The sequence below is a fragment of the Ambystoma mexicanum genome, chromosome 1p (genome assembly GCF_040938575.1).
Source record: "Ambystoma mexicanum isolate Mex_15411 chromosome 1p, UKY_AmexF1_1, whole genome shotgun sequence".
NCBI lineage: Eukaryota > Metazoa > Chordata > Amphibia > Caudata > Ambystomatidae > Ambystoma > Ambystoma mexicanum.
The window spans coordinates 1,027,313,233-1,027,336,938 of NC_090921.1; the positions used below are offsets into that span (position 1 = coordinate 1,027,313,233).

The 23,706-nt window shown below is 41.3% G+C and overlaps 12 non-coding genes across 12 annotated transcripts; all 12 read right to left on the minus strand.

Moving 5' to 3' along the window:
- Window positions 1–1,131: 1,131 nt before the first annotated feature.
- TRNAY-GUA (transfer RNA tyrosine (anticodon GUA)) lies at window positions 1,132–1,217 on the minus strand. The gene is given in 2 exon segments: window positions 1,132–1,167; window positions 1,181–1,217. It is a non-coding gene; the product is annotated as a tRNA-Tyr (tRNA).
- Window positions 1,218–1,777: 560 nt separating this feature from the next.
- Window positions 1,778–1,863, minus strand: TRNAY-GUA (transfer RNA tyrosine (anticodon GUA)). Its single transcript is given in 2 exon segments — window positions 1,778–1,813; window positions 1,827–1,863. It is a non-coding gene; the product is annotated as a tRNA-Tyr (tRNA).
- A 1,160-nt stretch (window positions 1,864–3,023) lies between these two features.
- TRNAY-GUA (transfer RNA tyrosine (anticodon GUA)) lies at window positions 3,024–3,109 on the minus strand. The gene is given in 2 exon segments: window positions 3,024–3,059; window positions 3,073–3,109. It is a non-coding gene; the product is annotated as a tRNA-Tyr (tRNA).
- Window positions 3,110–7,407: 4,298 nt separating this feature from the next.
- TRNAY-GUA (transfer RNA tyrosine (anticodon GUA)) lies at window positions 7,408–7,493 on the minus strand. The gene is given in 2 exon segments: window positions 7,408–7,443; window positions 7,457–7,493. It is a non-coding gene; the product is annotated as a tRNA-Tyr (tRNA).
- A 3,097-nt stretch (window positions 7,494–10,590) lies between these two features.
- On the minus strand, window positions 10,591–10,676 carry TRNAY-GUA (transfer RNA tyrosine (anticodon GUA)). Its single transcript is given in 2 exon segments — window positions 10,591–10,626; window positions 10,640–10,676. It is a non-coding gene; the product is annotated as a tRNA-Tyr (tRNA).
- A 1,806-nt stretch (window positions 10,677–12,482) lies between these two features.
- TRNAY-GUA (transfer RNA tyrosine (anticodon GUA)) lies at window positions 12,483–12,568 on the minus strand. Its single transcript is given in 2 exon segments — window positions 12,483–12,518; window positions 12,532–12,568. It is a non-coding gene; the product is annotated as a tRNA-Tyr (tRNA).
- A 1,206-nt stretch (window positions 12,569–13,774) lies between these two features.
- On the minus strand, window positions 13,775–13,860 carry TRNAY-GUA (transfer RNA tyrosine (anticodon GUA)). Its single transcript is given in 2 exon segments — window positions 13,775–13,810; window positions 13,824–13,860. It is a non-coding gene; the product is annotated as a tRNA-Tyr (tRNA).
- Window positions 13,861–15,667: 1,807 nt separating this feature from the next.
- TRNAY-GUA (transfer RNA tyrosine (anticodon GUA)) lies at window positions 15,668–15,753 on the minus strand. Its single transcript is given in 2 exon segments — window positions 15,668–15,703; window positions 15,717–15,753. It is a non-coding gene; the product is annotated as a tRNA-Tyr (tRNA).
- Window positions 15,754–19,452: 3,699 nt separating this feature from the next.
- TRNAY-GUA (transfer RNA tyrosine (anticodon GUA)) lies at window positions 19,453–19,538 on the minus strand. The gene is given in 2 exon segments: window positions 19,453–19,488; window positions 19,502–19,538. It is a non-coding gene; the product is annotated as a tRNA-Tyr (tRNA).
- Window positions 19,539–20,744: 1,206 nt separating this feature from the next.
- TRNAY-GUA (transfer RNA tyrosine (anticodon GUA)) lies at window positions 20,745–20,830 on the minus strand. Its single transcript is given in 2 exon segments — window positions 20,745–20,780; window positions 20,794–20,830. It is a non-coding gene; the product is annotated as a tRNA-Tyr (tRNA).
- Window positions 20,831–21,390: 560 nt separating this feature from the next.
- On the minus strand, window positions 21,391–21,476 carry TRNAY-GUA (transfer RNA tyrosine (anticodon GUA)). Its single transcript is given in 2 exon segments — window positions 21,391–21,426; window positions 21,440–21,476. It is a non-coding gene; the product is annotated as a tRNA-Tyr (tRNA).
- A 1,160-nt stretch (window positions 21,477–22,636) lies between these two features.
- Window positions 22,637–22,722, minus strand: TRNAY-GUA (transfer RNA tyrosine (anticodon GUA)). The gene is given in 2 exon segments: window positions 22,637–22,672; window positions 22,686–22,722. It is a non-coding gene; the product is annotated as a tRNA-Tyr (tRNA).
- Between the last annotated feature and the right edge of the window lie 984 nt (window positions 22,723–23,706).

Sequence of the window (23,706 nt, forward strand, 5' to 3'; positions counted from 1 at the left end):
TACGAGCTTCCACTTCAACCGTCGACATGCAAACATCTCTTGCAATTCGTGCAAAATACTACAAATTTGGCTTGTGAGGTTCCCGAATTGAGTAAAAGCACATCAGTTCCCAATTAAAAAATTGACCGCCTCCGCAGTCTCCCGCATGTTACTGACCACCATACTAAGGAGGAAAAGTTGAAAGGTGGCGCCTCACAGGCCATCTCCTCCGAGTATTCATCAGTGTTCGGCCTTGACAATATTTTAATATCTTGGATGGTGTATAGTGTTCTCCCATTTCCCTTGAGAAATCAAGATTGTCAAGGGGATTCTGCTGTTTTGTCAGTTCATAGCAAGAGATGGGGATCCAAAACACCTCACAGGAAACCAACGAAGATTGGTGTCGGACAGAAAAATAACGTGGCCACAGCCTCAAAGCAAAAGGCATCTATTTTCAGTGATGAAATATAATATAATTATAAATTGTCTGTTATTTTACTTTCCAAGTATTTTACTTTCCAAGTATTCAATAAAATGTGCATTTGGCAAAAGTCCTTTGAGCCGGATTTGAACCAGCGACGAGCTATCGAAGGCTTGGCAAATCATTCTCTAGCAAACTCAATACAAGCTTCCACTTCAACCGTCGACTTGTAAACATCTCTTGCAATTCGTGCAAAATACTACAAATTTGGCTTGTGAGGTTCCCGAATTGAGTAAAAGCACATCAGTTCCCAATTAAAAAAATGACCCCCTCCGCAGTCTCCCGCATGTTACTGACCACCATACTAAGGGGGAAAAGTTGAAAGTCGCGCCTCACAGGCCATCTCCTCAGAGTATTCAGCCGTGTTGGTCCTTGACAATATTTTAATATCTTGGATGGTGTATAGTGTTCTCCCATTTCCCTTGAGAAATCAAGATTGTCAAGGGGATTCTGCTGTTTTGCCAGTTCATAGCAAGAGATGGGGATCCAAAACACCTCACAGGAAACCAATGAAGATTCGTGTTGGACAGAAAAATAACGTGGTCACAGCCTCAAAGCAAAAGGCATCTATTTTCAGTGATGAAATATAATATAATTATAAATTGTCTGTTATTTTACTTTCCAAGTATTTTACTTTCCAAGCATTCAATAAAATGTGCATTTGGCAAAAGTCCTTCGAGCCGGGTTTGAACCAGCGACCTAAGGATGCCTGTTTTACCACTACAGTCCTCCGCTCTACCAACTGAGCTATCGAAGGCTTGGCAAATCAGTCTCTAGCAAGCTCAATACGAGCTTCCACTTCAACCGTCGACATTCAAACATCTCTTGCAATTCGTGCAAAATACTACAAATTTGGCTTGTGAGGTTCCCGAATTGAGTAAAAGCACATCAGTTCACAATTAAAAAAATGACCCCCTCCGCAGTCTCCCGCATGTAACTGACCACCATACTAAGGAGGAAAAGTTGAAAGGCGGCGCCTCACAGGCCATGTCCTCAGAGTATTCATCAGTGTTCGGCCTTGACAATATTTTAATATCTTGGATGGTGTATAGTGTTCTCCCATTTCCCTTGAGAAATCAAGCTTGTCAAGGGGATTCTGCTGTTTTGTCAGTTCATAGCAAGAGATGGGGATCCAAAATACCTCACAGGAAACCAACGAAGATTGGTGTCGGACAGAAAAATAACGTGGCCACAGCCTCAAAGCAAAAGGCATCTATTTTCAGTGATGAAATATAATATAATTATAAATTGTCTGTTATTTTACTTTCCAAGTATTTTACTTTCCAAGTATTCAATAAAATGTGCATTTGGCAAAAGTCCTTCGAGCCGGATTTGAACCAGCGACCTAAGGATGCCTGTTTTACCACTACAGTCCTCCGCTCTACCAACTGAGCTATCGAAGGCTTGGCAAATCATTCTCTAGCAAACTCAATACGAGCTTCCACTTCAACCGTCGACTTGTAAACATCTCTTGCAGATCGTGCAAAATACTACAAATTTGGCTTGTGAGGTTCCCGAATTGAGTAAAAGCACATCAGTTCCCAATTAAAAAAATGACCGCCTCCGCAGTCTCCCGCATGTTACTGACCACCATACTAAGGAGGAAAAGTTGAAAGGCGGCGCCTCACAGGCCATCTCCTCAGAGTATTCATTAGTGTTCGGCCTTGACAATATTTTAATATCTTGGATGGTGTATAGTGTTCTCCCATTTCCCTTGAGAAATCAAGATTGTCAAGGGGATTCTGCTGTTTTGTCAGTTCATAGCAAGAGATGGGGATCCAAAACACATCACAGGAAACCAACGAAGATTGGTGTCGGACAGAAAAATAACGTGGCCACAGCCTCAAAGCAAAAGGCATCTATTTTCAGTAATGAAATATAATATAATTATACATTGTCTGTTATTTTACTTTCCAAGTATTTTACTTTCCAAGAATTCAATAAAATGTGCATTTGGCAAAAGTCCTTTGAGCCGGATTTGAACCAGCGACGAGCTATCGAAGGCTTGGCAAATCATTCTCTAGCAAACTCAATACGAGCTTCCACTTCAACCGTCGACTTGTAAACATCTCTTGCAATTCGTGCAAAATACTACAAATTTGGCTTGTGAGGTTCCCGAATTGAGTAAAAGCACATCAGTTCACAATTAAAAAAATGACCCCCTCCGCAGTCTCCTGCATGTTACTGACCACCATACTAAGGGGGAAAAGTTGAAAGGCGCGCCTCACAGGCCATCTCCTCAGAGTATTCAGCCGTGTTGGTCCTTGACAATATTTTAATATCTTGGATGGTGTATAGTGTTCTCCCATTTCCCTTGAGAAATCAAGATTGTCAAGGGGATTCTGCTGTTTTGTCAGTTCATAGCAAGAGATGGGGGTCCAAAACACCTCACAGGAAACCAATGAAGATTGGTGTTGGACAGAAACATAACGTGGCCACAGCCTCAAAGCAAAAGGCATCTATTTTCAGTGATGAAATATAATATAATTATAAATTGTCTGTTATTTTATTTTCCAAGTATTTTACTTTCCAAGTATTCAATAAAATTTGCATTTGGCAAAAGTCCTTCGAGCCGGATTTGAACCAGCGACCTAAGGATGCCTGTTTTACCACTACAGTCCTCCGCTCTACCAACTGAGCTATCGAAGGCTTGGCAAATCGTTCTCTAGCAAGCTCAATTCGAGCTTCCACTTCAACCGTCGACTTGTAAACATCTCTTGCAATTCGTACAAAATACTACAAATTTGGCTTGTGAGGTTCCCGAATTGAGTAAAAGCACATCAGTTCCCAATTAAAAAAATGACCCCCTCTGCAGCCTCCCGCATGTTAATGACCACCATACTAAGGGGGAGAAGTTGAAAGGCGGCGCCTCACAGGCCATCTCCTCAGAGTATTCAGCCGTGTTGGGCCTTGACAATATTTTAATATCTTGGATGGTGTATAGTGTTCTCTCATTTCCCTTGAGAAATCAAGATTGTCAAGGGGATTCTGCTGTTTTGCCAGTTCATAGCAAGAGATGGGGATCCAAAACACCTGACAGGAAACCAATGAAGATTCGTGTTGGACAGAAAAATAACGTGGCCACAGCCTCAAAGCAAAAGGCATCTATTTTCAGTGATGAAATATAATATAATTATAAATTGTCTGTTATTTTACTTTCCAAGTATTTTACTTTCCAAGTATTCAATAAAATGTGCATTTGGCAAAAGTCCTTTGAGCCGGATTTGAACCAGCGACGAGCTATCGAAGGCTTGGCAAATCATTCTCTAGCAAACTCAATACAAGCTTCCACTTCAACCGTCGACTTGTAAACATCTCTTGCAATTCGTGCAAAATACTACAAATTTGGCTTGTGAGGTTCCCGAATTGAGTAAAAGCACATCAGTTCACAATTAAAAAAATGACCCCCTCCGCAGTCTCCCGCATGTTACTGACCACCATACTAAGATGGAAAAGTTGAAAGGCGCGCCTCACAGGCCATCTCCTCAGAGTATTCAGCCGTGTTGGTCCTTTACAATATTTTAATATCTTGGATGGTGTATAGTGTTCTCCCATTTCCCTTGAGAAATCAAGATTGTCAAGGGGATTCTGCTGTTTTGTCAGTTCATAGCAAGAGATGGGAATCCAAAACACATCACAGGAAACCAACGAAGATTGGTGTCGGACAGAAAAATAACGTGGCCACAGCCTCAAAGCAAAAGGCATCTATTTTCAGTGATGAAATATAATATAATTATAAATTGTCTGTTATTTTACTTTCCAAGTATTTTACTTTCCAAGTATTCAATAATATTTGCATTTGGCAAAAGTCCTTCGAGCCGGATTTGAACCAGCGAACTAAGGATGCCTGTTTTACCACTACAGTCCTCCCCTCTACCAACTGAGCTATCGAAGGCTTGGCAAACCGTTCTCTAGCAAACTCAATACGAGCTTCCACTTCAACCGTCGACATGCAAACACCTCTTGCAATTCGTGCAAAATACTACAAATTTGGCTTGTGAGGTTCCCGAATTGAGTAAAAGCACATCAGTTCCCAATTTAAAAAATGACCGCCTCCGCAGTCTCCCGCATGTTACTGACCACCATACTAAGGAGGAAAAGTTGAAAGGCAGCGCCTCACAGGCCATCTCCTCAGAGTATTCATCAGTGTTCGGCCTTGACAATATTTTAATATCTTGGATGGTGTATAGTGTTCTCCCATTTCCCTTGAGAAATCAAGATTGTCAAGGGGATTCTGCTGTTTTGTCAGTTCATAGCAAGAGATGGGGATCCAAAATACCTCACAGGAAACCAACGAAGATTGGTGTCGGACAGAAAAATAACGTGGCCACAGCCTCAAAGCAAAAGGCATCTATTTTCAGTGATGAAATATAATATAATTATAAATTGTCTGTTATTTTACTTTACAAGTATTTTACTTTCCAAGTATTCAATAAAATATGCATTTGGCAAAAGTCCTTTGAGCCGGATTTGAACCAGCGACCTAAGGATGCCTGTTTTACCACTACAGTCCTCCGCTCTACCAACTGCGCTATCGAAGGCTTGGCAAATCATTCTCTAGCAAACTCAATACGAGCTTCCACTTCAACCGTCGACTTGTAAACATCTCTTGCAGATTGTGCAAAATACTACAAATTTGGCTTGTGAGGTTCCCGAATTGAGTAAAAGCACATCAGTTCCCAATTAAAAAAATGACCCCCTCCGCAGTCTCCCGCATGTTAATGACCACCATACTAAGGGGGAGAAGTTGAAAGGCGGCGCCTCACAGGCCATCTCCTCAGAGTATTCAGCCGTGTTGGGCCTTGACAATATTTTAATATCTTGGATGGTGTATAGTGTTCTCTCATTTCCCTTGAGAAATCAAGATTGTCAAGGGGATTCTGCTGTTTTGCCAGGTCATAGCAAGAGATGGGGATCCAAAACACCTGACAGGAAACCAATGAAGATTCGTGTTGGACAGAAAAATAACGTGGCCACAGCCTCAAAGCAAAAGGCATCTATTTTCAGTGATGAAATATAATATAATTATAAATTGTCTGTTATTTTACTTTCCAAGTATTTTACTTTCCAAGTATTCAATAAAATGTGCATTTGGCAAAAGTCCTTTGAGCCGGATTTGAACCAGCGACGAGCTATCAAAGGCTTGGCAAATCATTCTCTAGCAAACTCAATACAAGCTTCCACTTCAACCGTCGACTTGTAAACATCTCTTGCAATTCGTGCAAAATACTACAAATTTGGCTTGTGAGGTTCCCGAATTGAGTAAAAGCACATCAGTTCACAATTAAAAAAATGACCCCCTCCGCAGTCTCCCGCATGTTACTGACCACCATACTAAGGGGGAAAAGTTGAAAGGCGCGCCTCACAGGCCATCTCCTCAGAGTATTCAGCCGTGTTGGTCCTTGACAATATTTTAATATCTTGGATGGTGTATAGTGTTCTCCCATTTCCCTTGAGAAATCAAGATTGTCAAGGGGATTCTGCTGTTTTGTCAGTTCATAGCAAGAGATGGGGATCCAAAATACCTCACAGGAAACCAACGAAGATTGGTGTCGGACAGAAAAATAACGTGGCCACAGCCTCAAAGCAAAAGGCATCTATTTTCAGTGATGAAATATAATATAATTATAAATTGTCTGTTATTTTACTTTCCAAGTATTTTACTTTCCAAGTATTCAATAAAATGTGCATTTGGCAAAAGTCCTTCGAGCCGGATTGGAACCAGCGACCTAAGGATGCCTGTTTTACCACTACAGTCCTCCGCTCTACCAACTGAGCTATCGAAGGCTTGGCAAATCATTCTCTAGCAAACTCAATACGAGCTTCCACTTCAACCGTCGACTTGTAAACATCTCTTGCAGATCGTGCAAAATACTACAAATTTGGCTTGTTAGGTTCCCGAATTGAGTAAAAGCACATCAGTTCCCAATTAAAAAAATGACCCCCTCCGCAGTCTCCCGCATGTTAATGACCACCATACTAAGGGGGAGAAGTTGAAAGGCGGCGCCTCACAGGCCATCTCCTCAGAGTATTCAGCCGTGTTGGGCCTTGACAATATTTTAATATCTTGGATGGTGTATAGTGTTCTCTCATTTCCCTTGAGAAATCAAGATTGTCAAGGGGATTCTGCTGTTTTGCCAGGTCATAGCAAGAGATGGGGATCCAAAACACCTGACAGGAAACCAATGAAGATTCGTGTTGGAGAGAAAAATAACGTGGCCACAGCCTCAAAGCAAAAGGCATCTATTTTCAGTGATGAAATATAATATAATTATAAATTGTCTGTTATTTTACTTTCCAAGTATTTTACTTTCCAAGAATTCAATAAAATGTGCATTTGGCAAAAGTCCTTTGAGCCGGATTTGAACCAGCGACGAGCTATCGAAGGCTTGGCAAATCATTCTCTAGCAAACTCAATACGAGCTTCCACTTCAACCGTCGACTTGTAAACATATCTTGCAATTCGTGCAAAATACTACAAATTTGGCTTGTGAGGTTCCCGAATTGAGTAAAAGCACATCAGTTCCCAATTAAAAAAATGACCCCCTCCGCAGTCTCCCGCATGTTACTGACCACCATACTAAGGGGGAAAAGTTGAAAGGCGCGCCTCACAGGCCATCTCCTCAGAGTATTCAGCCGTGTTGGTCCTTGACAATATTTTAATATCTTGGATGGTGTATAGTGTTCTCCCATTTCCCTTGAGAAATCAAGATTGTCAAGGGGATTCTGCTGTTTTGCCAGTTCATAGCAAGAGATGGGGATCCAAAACACCTCACAGGAAACCAATGAAGATTCGTGTTGGACAGAAAAATAACGTGGTCACAGCCTCAAAGCAAAAGGCATCTATTTTCAGTGATGAAATATAATATAATTATAAATTGTCTGTTATTTTACTTTCCAAGTATTTTACTTTCCAAGCATTCAATAAAATGTGCATTTGGCAAAAGTCCTTCGAGCCGGGTTTGAACCAGCGACCTAAGGATGCCTGTTTTACCACTACAGTCCTCCGCTCTACCAACTGAGCTATCGAAGGCTTGGCAAATCAGTCTCTAGCAAGCTCAATACGAGCTTCCACTTCAACCGTCGACATTCAAACATCTCTTGCAATTCGTGCAAAATACTACAAATTTGGCTTGTGAGGTTCCCGAATTGAGTAAAAGCACATCAGTTCACAATTAAAAAAATGACCCCCTCCGCAGTCTCCCGCATGTTACTGACCACCATACTAAGGAGGAAAAGTTGAAAGGCGGCGCCTCACAGGCCATCTCCTCAGAGTATTCATCAGTGTTCGGCCTTGACAATATTTTAATATCTTGGATGGTGTATAGTGTTCTCCCATTTCCCTTGAGAAATCAAGATTGTCAAGGGGATTCTGCTGTTTTGTCAGTTCATAGCAAGAGATGGGGATCCAAAATACCTCACAGGAAACCAACGAAGATTGGTGTCGGACAGAAAAATAACGTGGCCACAGCCTCAAAGCAAAAGGCATCTATTTTCAGTGATGAAATATAATATAATTATAAATTGTCTGTTATTTTACTTTCCAAGTATTTTACTTTCCAAGTATTCAATAAAATATGCATTTGGCAAAAGTCCTTTGAGCCGGATTTGAACCAGCGACCTAAGGATGCCTGTTTTACCACTACAGTCCTCCGCTCTACCAACAGAGCTATCGAAGGCTTGGCAAATCAGTCTCTAGCAAGCTCAATACGAGCTTCCACTTCAACCGTCGACATTCAAACATCTCTTGCAATTCGTGCAAAATACTACAAATTTGGCTTGTGAGGTTCCCGAATTGAGTAAAAGCACATCAGTTCCCAATTAAAAAAATGACCCCCTCCGCAGTCTCCCGCATGTTAATGACCACCATACTAAGGGGCAGAAGTTGAAAGGCGGCGCCTCACAGGCCATCTCCTCAGAGTATTCAGCCGTGTTGGGCCTTGACAATATTTTAATATCTTGGATGGTGTATAGTGTTCTCTCATTTCCCTTGAGAAATCAAGATTGTCAAGGGGATTCTGCTGTTTTGCCAGGTCATAGCAAGAGATGGGGATCCAAAACACCTGACAGGAAACCAATGAAGATTCGTGTTGGACAGAAAAATAACGTGGCCACAGCCTCAAAGCAAAAGGCATCTATTTTCAGTGATGAAATATAATATAATTATAAATTGTCTGTTATTTTACTTTCCAAGTATTTTACTTTCCAAGTATTCAATAAAATGTGCATTTGGCAAAAGTCCTTTGAGCCGGATTTGAACCAGCGACGAGCTATCAAAGGCTTGGCAAATCATTCTCTAGCAAACTCAATACAAGCTTCCACTTCAACCGTCGACTTGTAAACATCTCTTGCAATTCGTGCAAAATACTACAAATTTGGCTTGTGAGGTTCCCGAATTGAGTAAAAGCACATCAGTTCACAATTAAAAAAATGACCCCCTCCGCAGTCTCCCGCATGTTACTGACCACCATACTAAGGGGGAAAAGTTGAAAGGCGCGCCTCACAGGCCATCTCCTCAGAGTATTCAGCCGTGTTGGTCCTTGACAATATTTTAATATCTTGGATGGTGTATAGTGTTCTCCCATTTCCCTTGAGAAATCAAGATTGTCAAGGGGATTCTGCTGTTTTGTCAGTTCATAGCAAGAGATGGGGATCCAAAATACCTCACAGGAAACCAACGAAGATTGGTGTCAGACAGAAAAATAACGTGGCCACAGCCTCAAAGCAAAAGGCATCTATTTTCAGTGATGAAATATAATATAATTATAAATTGTCTGTTATTTTACTTTCCAAGTATTTTACTTTCCAAGTATTCAATAAAATGTGCATTTGGCACAAGTCCTTGGAGCCGGATTTGAACCAGCGACCTAAGGATGCCTGTTTTACCACTACAGTCCTCCGCTCTACCAACTGAGCTATCAAAGGCTTGGCAAATCATTCTCTAGCAAACTCAATACGAGTTTCCACTTCAACCGTCGACTTGTAAACATCTCTTGCAGATCGTGTAAAATACTACAAATTTGGCTTGTGAGGTTCCCGAATTGAGTAAAAGCACATCAGTTCCAAATTAAAAAAATGACCCCCTCCGCAGTCTCCCGCATGTTACTGACCACCATACTAAGGGGGAAAAGTTGAAAGGCGGCGCCTCACAGGCCATCTCCTCAGAGTATTCAGCCGTGTTGGGCCTTGACAATATTTTAATATCTTGGATGGTGTATAGTGTTCTCTCTTTTCCCTTGAGAAATCAAGATTGTCAAGGGGATTCTGCTGTTTTGCCAGTTCATAGCAAGAGATGGGGATCCAAAACACCTCACAGGAAACCAATGAAGATTGGTGTTGGACAGAAACATAACGTGGCCACAGCCTCAAAGCAAAAGGCATCTATTTTCAGTGATGAAATATAATATAATTATAAATTGTCTGTTATTTTATTTTCCAAGTATTTTACTTTCCAAGTATTCAATAAAATTTGCATTTGGCAAAAGTCCTTCAATCTGGATTTGAACCAGCGACCTAAGGATGCCTGTTTTACCACTACAGTCCTCTGCTCTACCAACTGAGCTATCGAAGGCTTGGCACATCAGTCTCTAGAAAGCTCAATACGAGCTTCCACTTCAACCGTCGACATTCAAACATCTCTTGCAATTCGTGCAAAATACTACAAATTTGGCTTGTGAGGTTCCCGAATTGAGTAAAAGCACATCAGTTCCCAATTAAAAAAATGACCCCCTCCGCAGTCTCCCGCATGTTACTGACCACCATACTAAGGGGGAAAAGTTGAAAGGCGCGCCTCACAGGCCATCTCCTCAGAGTATTCAGCCGTGTTGGTCCTTGACAATATTTTAATATCTTGGATGGTGTATAGTGTTCTCCCATTTCCCTTGAGAAATCAAGATTGTCAAGGGGATTCTGCTGTTTTGCCAGTTCATAGCAAGAGATGGGGATCCAAAACACCTCACAGGAAACCAATGAAGATTCGTGTTGGACAGAAAAATAACGTGGTCACAGCCTCAAAGCAAAAGGCATCTATTTTCAGTGATGAAATATAATATAATTATAAATTGTCTGTTATTTTACTTTCCAAGTATTTTACTTTCCAAGCATTCAATAAAATGTGCATTTGGCAAAAGTCCTTCGAGCCGGGTTTGAACCAGCGACCTAAGGATGCCTGTTTTACCACTACAGTCCTCCGCTCTACCAACTGAGCTATCGAAGGCTTGGCAAATCAGTCTCTAGCAAGCTCAATACGAGCTTCCACTTCAACCGTCGACATTCAAACATCTCTTGCAATTCGTGCAAAATACTACAAATTTGGCTTGTGAGGTTCCCGAATTGAGTAAAAGCACATCAGTTCACAATTAAAAAAATGACCCCCTCCGCAGTCTCCCGCATGTTACTGACCACCATACTAAGGAGGAAAAGTTGAAAGGCGGCGCCTCACAGGCCATCTCCTCAGAGTATTCATCAGTGTTCGGCCTTGACAATATTTTAATATCTTGGATGGTGTATAGTGTTCTCCCATTTCCCTTGAGAAATCAAGATTGTCAAGGGGATTCTGCTGTTTTGTCAGTTCATAGCAAGAGATGGGGATCCAAAATACCTCACAGGAAACCAACGAAGATTGGTGTCGGACAGAAAAATAACGTGGCCACAGCCTCAAAGCAAAAGGCATCTATTTTCAGTGATGAAATATAATATAATTATAAATTGTCTGTTATTTTACTTTCCAAGTATTTTACTTTCCAAGTATTCAATAAAATATGCATTTGGCAAAAGTCCTTTGAGCCGGATTTGAACCAGCGACCTAAGGATGCCTGTTTTACCACTACAGTCCTCCGCTCTACCAACTGAGCTATCGAAGGCTTGGCAAATCAGTCTCTAGCAAGCTCAATACGAGCTTCCACTTCAACCGTCGACATTCAAACATCTCTTGCAATTCGTGCAAAATACTACAAATTTGGCTTGTGAGGTTCCCGAATTGAGTAAAAGCACATCAGTTCCCAATTAAAAAAATGACCCCCTCCGCAGTCTCCCGCATGTTAATGACCACCATACTAAGGGGCAGAAGTTGAAAGGCGGCGCCTCACAGGCCATCTCCTCAGAGTATTCAGCCGTGTTGGGCCTTGACAATATTTTAATATCTTGGATGGTGTATAGTGTTCTCTCATTTCCCTTGAGAAATCAAGATTGTCAAGGGGATTCTGCTGTTTTGCCAGGTCATAGCAAGAGATGGGGATCCAAAACACCTGACAGGAAACCAATGAAGATTCGTGTTGGACAGAAAAATAACGTGGCCACAGCCTCAAAGCAAAAGGCATCTATTTTCAGTGATGAAATATAATATAATTATAAATTGTCTGTTATTTTACTTTCCAAGTATTTTACTTTCCAAGTATTCAATAAAATGTGCATTTGGCAAAAGTCCTTTGAGCCGGATTTGAACCAGCGACGAGCTATCAAAGGCTTGGCAAATCATTCTCTAGCAAACTCAATACAAGCTTCCACTTCAACCGTCGACTTGTAAACATCTCTTGCAATTCGTGCAAAATACTACAAATTTGGCTTGTGAGGTTCCCGAATTGAGTAAAAGCACATCAGTTCACAATTAAAAAAATGACCCCCTCCGCAGTCTCCCGCATGTTACTGACCACCATACTAAGGGGGAAAAGTTGAAAGGCGCGCCTCACAGGCCATCTCCTCAGAGTATTCAGCCGTGTTGGTCCTTGACAATATTTTAATATCTTGGATGGTGTATAGTGTTCTCCCATTTCCCTTGAGAAATCAAGATTGTCAAGGGGATTCTGCTGTTTTGTCAGTTCATAGCAAGAGATGGGGATCCAAAATACCTCACAGGAAACCAACGAAGATTGGTGTCAGACAGAAAAATAACGTGGCCACAGCCTCAAAGCAAAAGGCATCTATTTTCAGTGATGAAATATAATATAATTATAAATTGTCTGTTATTTTACTTTCCAAGTATTTTACTTTCCAAGTATTCAATAAAATGTGCATTTGGCACAAGTCCTTCGAGCCGGATTTGAACCAGCGACCTAAGGATGCCTGTTTTACCACTACAGTCCTCCGCTCTACCAACTGAGCTATCAAAGGCTTGGCAAATCATTCTCTAGCAAACTCAATACGAGTTTCCACTTCAACCGTCGACTTGTAAACATCTCTTGCAGATCGTGTAAAATACTACAAATTTGGCTTGTGAGGTTCCCGAATTGAGTAAAAGCACATCAGTTCCAAATTAAAAAAATGACCCCCTCCGCAGTCTCCCGCATGTTACTGACCACCATACTAAGGGGGAAAAGTTGAAAGGCGGCGCCTCACAGGCCATCTCCTCAGAGTATTCAGCCGTGTTGGGCCTTGACAATATTTTAATATCTTGGATGGTGTATAGTGTTCTCTCTTTTCCCTTGAGAAATCAAGATTGTCAAGGGGATTCTGCTGTTTTGCCAGTTCATAGCAAGAGATGGGGATCCAAAACACCTCACAGGAAACCAATGAAGATTGGTGTTGGACAGAAACATAACGTGGCCACAGCCTCAAAGCAAAAGGCATCTATTTTCAGTGATGAAATATAATATAATTATAAATTGTCTGTTATTTTATTTTCCAAGTATTTTACTTTCCAAGTATTCAATAAAATTTGCATTTGGCAAAAGTCCTTCAATCTGGATTTGAACCAGCGACCTAAGGATGCCTGTTTTACCACTACAGTCCTCTGCTCTACCAACTGAGCTATCGAAGGCTTGGCACATCAGTCTCTAGAAAGCTCAATACGAGCTTCCACTTCAACCGTCGACATTCAAACATCTCTTGCAATTCGTGCAAAATACTACAAATTTGGCTTGTGAGGTTCCCGAATTGAGTAAAAGCACATCAGTTCACAATTAAAAAAATGACCCCCTCCGCAGTCTCCCGCATGTTACTGACCACCATACTAAGGAGGAAAAGTTGAAAGGCGGCGCCTCACAGGCCATCTCCTCAGAGTATTCATCAGTGTTCGGCCTTGACAATATTTTAATATCTTGGATGGTGTATAGTGTTCTCCCATTTCCCTTGAGAAATCAAGATTGTCAAGGGGATTCTGCTGTTTTGTCAGTTCATAGCAAGAGATGGGGATCCAAAATACCTCACAGGAAACCAACGAAGATTGGTGTCGGACAGAAAAATAACGTGGCCACAGCCTCAAAGCAAAAGGCATCTATTTTCAGTGATGAAATATAATATAATTATAAATTGTCTGTTATTTTACTTTCCAAGTATTTTACTTTCCAAGTATTCAATAAAATGTGCATTTGGCAAAAGTCCTTCGAGCCGGATTTGAACCAGCGACCTAAGGATGCCTGTTTTACCACTACAGTCCTCAGCTCTACCAACTGAGCTATCGAAGGCTTGGCAAAACATTCTCTAGCAAACTCAATACAAGCTTCCACTTCAACCGTCGACTTGTAAACATCTCTTGCAGATCGTGCAAAATACTACAAATTTGGCTTGTGAGGTTCCCGAATTGAGTAAAAGCACATCAGTTCCCAATTAAAAAAATGACCCCCTCTGCAGTCTCCCGCATGTTACTGACCACCATACTAAGGGGGAAAAGTTGAAAGGCGCGCCTCACAGGCCATCTCCTCAGAGTATTCAGCCGTGTTGGTCCTTGACAATATTTTAATATCTTGGATGGTGTATAGTGTTCTCCCATTTCCCTTGAGAAATCAAGATTGTCAAGGGGATTCTGCTGTTTTGTCAGTTCATAGCAAGAGATGGGGATCCAAAATACCTCACAGGAAACCAACGAAGATTGGTGTCGGACAGAAAAATAACGTGGCCACAGCCTCAAAGCAAAAGGCATCTATTTTCAGTGATGAAATATAATATAATTATAAATTGTCTGTTATTTTACTTTCCAAGTATTTTACTTTCCAAGTATTCAATAAAATGTGCATTTGGCAAAAGTCCTTTGAGCCGGATTTGAACCAGCGACGAGCTATCGAAGGCTTGGCAAATCATTCTCTAGCAAACTCAATACGAGTTTCCACTTCAACCGTCGACTTGTAAACATCTCTTGCAGATCGTGCAAAATACTACAAATTTGGCTTGTGAGGTTCCCGAATTGAGTAAAAGCACATCAGTTCCCAATTAAAAAAATGACCCCCTCCGCAGTCTCCCGCATGTTACTGACCACCATACTAAGGGGGAAAAGTTGAAAGGCGGCGCCTCACAGGCCATCTCCTCAGAGTATTCAGCCGTGTTGGGCCTTGACAATATTTTAATATCTTGGATGGTGTATAGTGTTCTCTCTTTTCCCTTGAGAAATCAAGATTGTCAAGGGGATTCTGCTGTTTTGCCAGTTCATAGCAAGAGATGGGGATCCAAAACACCTCACAGGAAACCAATGAAGATTGGTGTTGGACAGAAACATAACGTGGCCACAGCCTCAAAGCAAAAGGCATCTATTTTCAGTGATGAAATATAATATAATTATAAATTGTCTGTTATTTTATTTTCCAAGTATTTTACTTTCCAAGTATTCAATAAAATTTGCATTTGGCAAAAGACCTTCAATCTGGATTTGAACCAGCGACCTAAGGATGCCTGTTTTACCACTACAGTCCTCTGCTCTACCAACTAAGCTATCGAAGGCTTGGCACATCAGTCTCTAGCAAGCTCAATACGAGCTTCCACTTCAACCGTCGACATTCAAACATCTCTTGCAATTCGTGCAAAATACTACAAATTTGGCTTGTGAGGTTCCCGAATTGAGTAAAAGCACATCAGTTCACAATTAAAAAAATGACCCCCTACCGCAGTCTCCCGCATGTTACTGACCACCATACTAAGGGGGAAAAGTTGAAAGGCGGCGCCTCACAGGCCATCTCCTCAGAGTATTCAGCCGTGTTGGGCCTTGACAATATTTTAATATCTTGGATGGTGTATAGTGTTCTCTCATTTCCCTTGAGAAATCAAGATTGTCAAGGGGATTCTGCTGTTTTGCCAGTTCATAGCAAGAGATGGGGATCCAAAACACCTCACAGGAAACCAATGAAGATTCGTGTTGGACAGAAAAATAACGTGGTCACAGCCTCAAAGCAAAAGGCATCTATTTTCAGTGATGAAATATAATATAATTATAAATTGTCTGTTATTTCACTTTCCAAGTATTTTACTTTCCAAGTATTCAATAAAATGTGCATTTGGCAAAAGTCCTTCGAGCCGGATTTGAACCAGCGACCTAAGGATGCCTGTTTTACCACTACAGTCCTCCGCTCTACCAACTGAGCTATCGAAGGCTTGGCAAATCGCTCTCTAGCAAACTCAATACGAGCTTCCACTTCAACCGTCGACTTGTAAACATCTCTTGCAATTCGTGCAAAATACTACAAATTTGGCTTATGATGTTCCCGAATTGAGTAAAAGCACATCAGTTCCCAATTAAAAAAATCACCCCCTCCGCAGTCTCCCGCATGTTAATGACCACCATACTAAGGGGGAAAAGTTGAAAGGCGGCGCCTCACAGGCCATCTCCTCAGAGTATTCAGCCGTGTTGGGCCTTGACAATATTTTAATATCTTGGATGGTGTATAGTGTTCTCCCATTTCCCTTGAGAAATCAAGATTGTCAAGGGGATTCTGCTGTTTTGCCAGTTCATAGCAAGAGATGGGGATCCGAAACACCTCACAGGAAACCAATGAAGATTGGTGTTGGACAGAAACATAACGTGGCCACAGCCTCAAAGCAAAAGGCATCTATTTTCAGTGATGAAATATAATATAATTATAAATTGTCTGTTATTTTATTTTCCAAGTATTTTACTTTCCAAGTATTCAATAAAATTTGCATTTGGCAAAAGTCCTTGGAGCCGGATTTGAACCAGCGACCTAAGGATGCCTGTTTTACCACTACAGTCCTCTGCTCTACCAACTGAGCTATCGAAGGCTTGGCAAATCATTCTCTAGCAAACTCAATACGAGCTTCCACTTCAACCGTCGACTTGTAAACATCTCTTGCAATTCGTGCAAAATACTACAAATTTTGCTTATGATGTTCCCGAATTGAGTAAAAGCACATCAGTTCCCAATTAAAAAAATGACCCCCTCCGCAGTCTCCCGCATGTTAATGACCACCATACTAAGGGGGAAAAGTTGAAAGGCGGCACCTCACAGGCCATCTCCTCAGAGTATTCAGCCGTGTTGGGCCTTGACAATATTTTAATATCTTGGATGGTGTATAGTGTTCTCCCATTTCCCTTGAGAAATCAAGATTGTCAAGGGGATTCTGCTGTTTTGCCAGTTCATAGCAAGAGATGGGGATCCAAAACACCTAACAGGAAACCAATGAAGATTCGTGTTGGACAGAAAAATAACGTGGCCACAGCCTCAAAGCAAAAGGCATCTATTTTCAGTGATGAAATATAATATAATTATGAATTGTCTGTTATTTTACTTTCCAAGTATTTTACTTTCCAAGTATTCAATAAAATGTGCATTTGGCAAAAGTCCTTTGAGCCGGATTTGAACCAGCGACGAGCTATCGAAGGCTTGGCAAATCATTCTCTAGCAAACTCAATACAAACTTCCACTTCAACCTTCGACTTGTAAACATCTCTTGCAATTCGTGCAAAATACTACAAATTTGGCTTGTGAGGTTCCCGAATTGAGTAAAAGCACATCAGTTCACAATTAAAAAAAAGACCCCCTCCGCAGTCTCCCACATGTTACTGACCACCATACTAACGTGGATAAGTTGAAAGGCGGCGCCTCACAGGCCATCTCCTCAGAGTATTCAGCCGTGTTGGGCCTTGACAATATTTTAATATCTTGGATGGTGTATAGTGTTCTCTCATTTCCCTTGAGAAATCAAGATTGTCAAGAGGATTCTGCTGTTTTGCCAGTTCATAGCAAGAGATGGGGATCCAAAACACCTCACAGTAAACCAAAGAAGATTGATGTTGGACAGAAAAATAATATGGCCACAGCCTCAAAGCAAAAGGCATCTATTTTCAGTGATGAAATATAATCTAATTATAAATTGTCTGTTATGTTATTTTCCAAGTATTTTACTTTCCAAGTATTCAATAAAATTTGCATTTGGCAATGGTCCTTCGAGCCGGATTTGAACCAGCAACCTAAGGATGCCTGTTTTACCACTACAGTCCTCCCCTCTACCAACTGAGCTATCGAAGGCTTGGCAAACCGTTTTCTAGCAAACTCAATACGAGCTTCCACTTCAACCGTCGACATGCAAACATCTCTTGCAATTCGTGCAAAATACTACAAATTTGGCTTGTGAGGTTCCCGAATTGAGTAAAAGCACATCAGTTCACAATTAAAAAAATGACCCCCTCCGCAGTCTCCCACATGTTACTGACCACCATACTAAGGGGGAAAAGTTGAAAGGCGGCGCCTCACAGGCCATCTCCTCAGAGTATTCAGCCGTGTTGGGCCTTGACAATATTTTAATATCTTGGATGGTGTATAGTGTTCTCTCATTTCCCTTGAGAAATCAAGATTGTCAAGAGGATTCTGCTGTTTTGCCAGTTCATAGCAAGAGATGGGGATCCAAAACACCTCACAGTAAACCAAAGAAGATTGATGTTGGACAGAAAAATAATATGGCCACAGCCTCAATGCAAAAGGCATCTATTTTCAGTGATGAAATATAATCTAATTATAAATTGTCTGTTATGTTATTTTCCAAGTATTTTACTTTCCAAGTATTCAATAAAATTTGCATTTGGCAAAAGTCCTTCGAGCCGGATTTGAACCAGCAACCTATGGATGCCTGTTTTACCACTACAGTCCTCCCCTCTACCAACTGAGCTATCGAAGGCTTGGCAAACCGTTTTCTAGCAAACTCAATACGAGCTTCCACTTCAACCGTCGACATGCAAACATCTCTTGCAATTCGTGCAAAATACTACAAATTTGGCTTGTGAGGTTCCCGAATTGAGTAAAAGCACATCAGTTCCCAATTAAAAAATTGACCGCCTCCGCAGTCTCCCGCATGTTACTGACCACCATACTAAGGAGGAAAAGTTGAAAGGTGGCGCCTCACAGGCCATCTCCTCCGAGTATTCATCAGTGTTCGGCCTTGACAATATTTTAATATCTTGGATGGTGTATAGTGTTCTCCCATTTCCCTTGAGAAATCAAGATTGTCAAGGGGATTCTGCTGTTTTGTCAGTTCATAGCAAGAGATGGGGATCCAAAACACCTCACAGGAAACCAACGAAGATTGGTGTCGGACAGAAAAATAACGTGGCCACAGCCTCAAAGCAAAAGGCATCTATTTTCAGTGATGAAATATAATATAATTATAAATTGTCTGTTATTTTACTTTCCAAGTATTTTACTTTCCAAGTATTCAATAAAATGTGCATTTGGCAAAAGTCCTTTGAGCCGGATTTGAACCAGCGACGAGCTATCGAAGGCTTGGCAAATCATTCTCTAGCAAACTCAATACAAGCTTCCACTTCAACCGTCAACTTGTAAACATCTCTTGCAATTCGTGCAAAATACTACAAATTTGGCTTGTGAGGTTCCCGAATTGAGTAAAAGCACATCAGTTCCCAATTAAAAAAATGACCCCCTCCGCAGTCTCCCGCATGTTACTGACCACCATACTAAGGGGGAAAAGTTGAAAGTCGCGCCTCACAGGCCATCTCCTCAGAGTATTCAGCCGTGTTGGTCCTTGACAATATTTTAATATCTTGGATGGTGTATAGTGTTCTCCCATTTCCCTTGAGAAATCAAGATTGTCAAGGGGATTCTGCTGTTTTGCCAGTTCATAGCAAGAGATGGGGATCCAAAACACCTCACAGGAAACCAATGAAGATTCGTGTTGGACAGAAAAATAACGTGGTCACAGCCTCAAAGCAAAAGGCATCTATTTTCAGTGATGAAATGTAATATAATTATAAATTGTCTGTTATTTTACTTTCCAAGTATTTTACTTTCCAAGCATTCAATAAAATGTGCATTTGGCAAAAGTCCTTCGAGCCGGGTTTGAACCAGCGACCTAAGGATGCCTGTTTTACCACTACAGTCCTCCGCTCTACCAACTGAGCTATCGAAGGCTTGGCAAATCAGTCTCTAGCAAGCTCAATACGAGCTTCCACTTCAACCGTCGACATTCAAACATCTCTTGCAATTCGTGCAAAATACTACAAATTTGGCTTGTGAGGTTCCCGAATTGAGTAAAAGCACATCAGTTCACAATTAAAAAAATGACCCCCTCCGCAGTCTCCCGCATGTTACTGACCACCATACTAAGGAGGAAAAGTTGAAAGGCGGCGCCTCACAGGCCATCTCCTCAGAGTATTCATCAGTGTTCGGCCTTGACAATATTTTAATATCTTGGATGGTGTATAGTGTTCTCCCATTTCCCTTGAGAAATCAAGATTGTCAAGGGGATTCTGCTGTTTTGTCAGTTCATAGCAAGAGATGGGAATCCAAAACACATCACAGGAAACCAACGAAGATTGGTGTCGGACAGAAAAATAACGTGGCCACAGCCTCAAAGCAAAAGGCATCTATTTTCAGTGATGAAATATAATATAATTATAAATTGTCTGTTATTTTACTTTCCAAGTATTTTACTTTCCAAGTATTCAATAATATTTGCATTTGGCAAAAGTCCTTCGAGCCGGATTTGAACCAGCGACCTAAGGATGCCTGTTTTACCACTACAGTCCTCCCCTCTACCAACTGAGCTATCGAAGGCTTGGCAAACCGTTCTCTAGCAAACTCAATACGAGCTTCCACTTCAACCGTCGACATGCAAACACCTCTTGCAATTCGTGCAAAATACTACAAATTTGGCTTGTGAGGTTCCCGAATTGAGTAAAAGCACATCAGTTCCCAATTTAAAAAATGACCGCCTCCGCAGTCTCCCGCATGTTACTGACCACCATACTAAGGAGGAAAAGTTGAAAGGCAGCGCCTCACAGGCCATCTCCTCAGAGTATTCATCAGTGTTCGGCCTTGACAATATTTTAATATCTTGGATGGTGTATAGTGTTCTCCCATTTCCCTTGAGAAATCAAGATTGTCAAGGGGATTCTGCTGTTTTGCCAGTTCATAGCAAGAGATGGGGATCCAAAACACCTCACAGGAAACCAATGAAGATTCGTGTTGGACAGAAAAATAACGTGGTCACAGCCTCAAAGCAAAAGGCATCTATTTTCAGTGATGAAATATAATATAATTATAAATTGTCTGTTATTTTACTTTCCAAGTATTTTACTTTCCAAGCATTCAATAAAATGTGCATTTGGCAAAAGTCCTTCGAGCCGGGTTTGAACCAGCGACCTAAGGATGCCTGTTTTACCACTACAGTCCTCCGCTCTACCAACTGAGCTATCGAAGGCTTGGCAAATAAGTCTCTAGCAAGCTCAATACGAGCTTCCACTTCAACCGTCGACATTCAAACATCTCTTGCAATTCGTGCAAAATACTACAAATTTGGCTTGTGAGGTTCCCGAATTGAGTAAAAGCACATCAGTTCACAATTAAAAAAATGACCCCCTCCGCAGTCTCCCGCATGTTACTGACCACCATACTAAGGAGGAAAAGTTGAAAGGCGGCGCCTCACAGGCCATCTCCTCAGAGTATTCATCAGTGTTCGGCCTTGACAATATTTTAATATCTTGGATGGTGTATAGTGTTCTCCCATTTCCCTTGAGAAATCAAGATTGTCAAGGGGATTCTGCTGTTTTGTCAGTTCATAGCAAGAGATGGGGATCCAAAATACCTCACAGGAAACCAACGAAGATTGGTGTCGGACAGAAAAATAACGTGGCCACAGCCTCAAAGCAAAAGGCATCTATTTTCAGTGATGAAATATAATATAATTATAAATTGTCTGTTATTTTACTTTCCAAGTATTTTACTTTCCAAGTATTCAATAAAATGTGCATTTGGCAAAAGTCCTTCGAGCCGGATTTGAACCAGCGACCTAAGGATGCCTGTTTTACCACTACAGTCCTCCGCTCTACCAACTGAGCTATCGAAGGCTTGGCAAATCATTCTCTAGCAAACTCAATACGAGCTTCCACTTCAACCGTCGACTTGTAAACATCTCTTGCAGATCGTGCAAAATACTACAAATTTGGCTTGTTAGGTTCCCGAATTGAGTAAAAGCACATCAGTTCCCAATTAAAAAAATGACCCCCTCCGCAGTCTCCCGCATGTTAATGACCACCATACTAAGGGGGAGAAGTTGAAAGGCGGCGCCTCACAGGCCATCTCCTCAGAGTATTCAGCCGTGTTGGGCCTTGACAATATTTTAATATCTTGGATGGTGTATAGTGTTCTCTCATTTCCCTTGAGAAATCAAGATTGTCAAGGGGATTCTGCTGTTTTGCCAGGTCATAGCAAGAGATGGGGATCCAAAACACCTGACAGGAAACCAATGAAGATTCGTGTTGGAGAGAAAAATAACGTGGCCACAGCCTCAAAGCAAAAGGCATCTATTTTCAGTGATGAAATATAATATAATTATAAATTGTCTGTTATTTTACTTTCCAAGTATTTTACTTTCCAAGAATTCAATAAAATGTGCATTTGGCAAAAGTCCTTTGAGCCGGATTTGAACCAGCGACGAGCTATCGAAGGCTTGGCAAATCATTCTCTAGCAAACTCAATACGAGCTTCCACTTCAACCGTCGACTTGTAAACATCTCTTGCAATTCGTGCAAAATACTACAAATTTGGCTTGTGAGGTTCCCGAATTGAGTAAAAGCACATCAGTTCCCAATTAAAAAAATGACCCCCTCCGCAGTCTCCCGCATGTTACTGACCACCATACTAAGGGGGAAAAGTTGAAAGGCGCGCCTCACAGGCCATCTCCTCAGAGTATTCAGCCGTGTTGGTCCTTGACAATATTTTAATATCTTGGATGGTGTATAGTGTTCTCCCATTTCCCTTGAGAAATCAAGATTGTCAAGGGGATTCTGCTGTTTTGCCAGTTCATAGCAAGAGATGGGGATCCAAAACACCTCACAGGAAACCAATGAAGATTCGTGTTGGACAGAAAAATAACGTGGTCACAGCCTCAAAGCAAAAGGCATCTATTTTCAGTGATGAAATATAATATAATTATAAATTGTCTGTTATTTTACTTTCCAAGTATTTTACTTTCCAAGCATTCAATAAAATGTGCATTTGGCAAAAGTCCTTCGAGCCGGGTTTGAACCAGCGACCTAAGGATGCCTGTTTTACCACTACAGTCCTCCACTCTACCAACTGAGCTATCGAAGGCTTGTCAAATCAGTCTCTAGCAAGCTCAATACGAGCTTCCACTTCAACCGTCGACATTCAAACATCTCTTGCAATTCGTGCAAAATACTACAAATTTGGCTTGTGAGGTTCCCGAATTGAGTAAAAGCACATCAGTTCACAATTAAAAAAATGACCCCCTCCGCAGTCTCCCGCATGTTACTGACCACCATACTAAGGAGGAAAAGTTGAAAGGCGGCGCCTCACAGGCCATCTCCTCAGAGTATTCATCAGTGTTCGGCCTTGACAATATTTTAATATCTTGGATGGTGTATAGTGTTCTCCCATTTCCCTTGAGAAATCAAGATTGTCAAGGGGATTCTGCTGTTTTGTCAGTTCATAGCAAGAGATGGGGATCCAAAATACCTCACAGGAAACCAACGAAGATTGGTGTCGGACAGAAAAATAACGTGGCCACAGCCTCAAAGCAAAAGGCATCTATTTTCAGTGATGAAATATAATATAATTATAAATTGTCTGTTATTTTACTTTCCAAGTATTTTACTTTCCAAGTATTCAATAAAATATGCATTTGGCAAAAGTCCTTCGAGCCGGATTTGAACCAGCGACCTAAGGATGCCTGTTTTACCACTACAGTCCTCCGCTCTACCAACTGCGCTATCGAAGGCTTGGCAAATCATTCTCTAGCAAACTCAATACGAGCTTCCACTTCAACCGTCGACTTGTAAACATCTCTTGCAGATCGTGCAAAATACTACAAATTTGGCTTGTGAGGTTCCCGAATTGAGTAAAAGCACATCAGTTCCCAATTAAAAAAATGACCCCCTCCGCAGTCTCCCGCATGTTAATGACCACCATACTAAGGGGGAGAAGTTGAAAGGCGGCGCCTCACAGGCCATCTCCTCAGAGTATTCAGCCGTGTTGGGCCTTGACAATATTTTAATATCTTGGATGGTGTATAGTGTTCTCTCATTTCCCTTGAGAAATCAAGATTGTCAAGGGGAT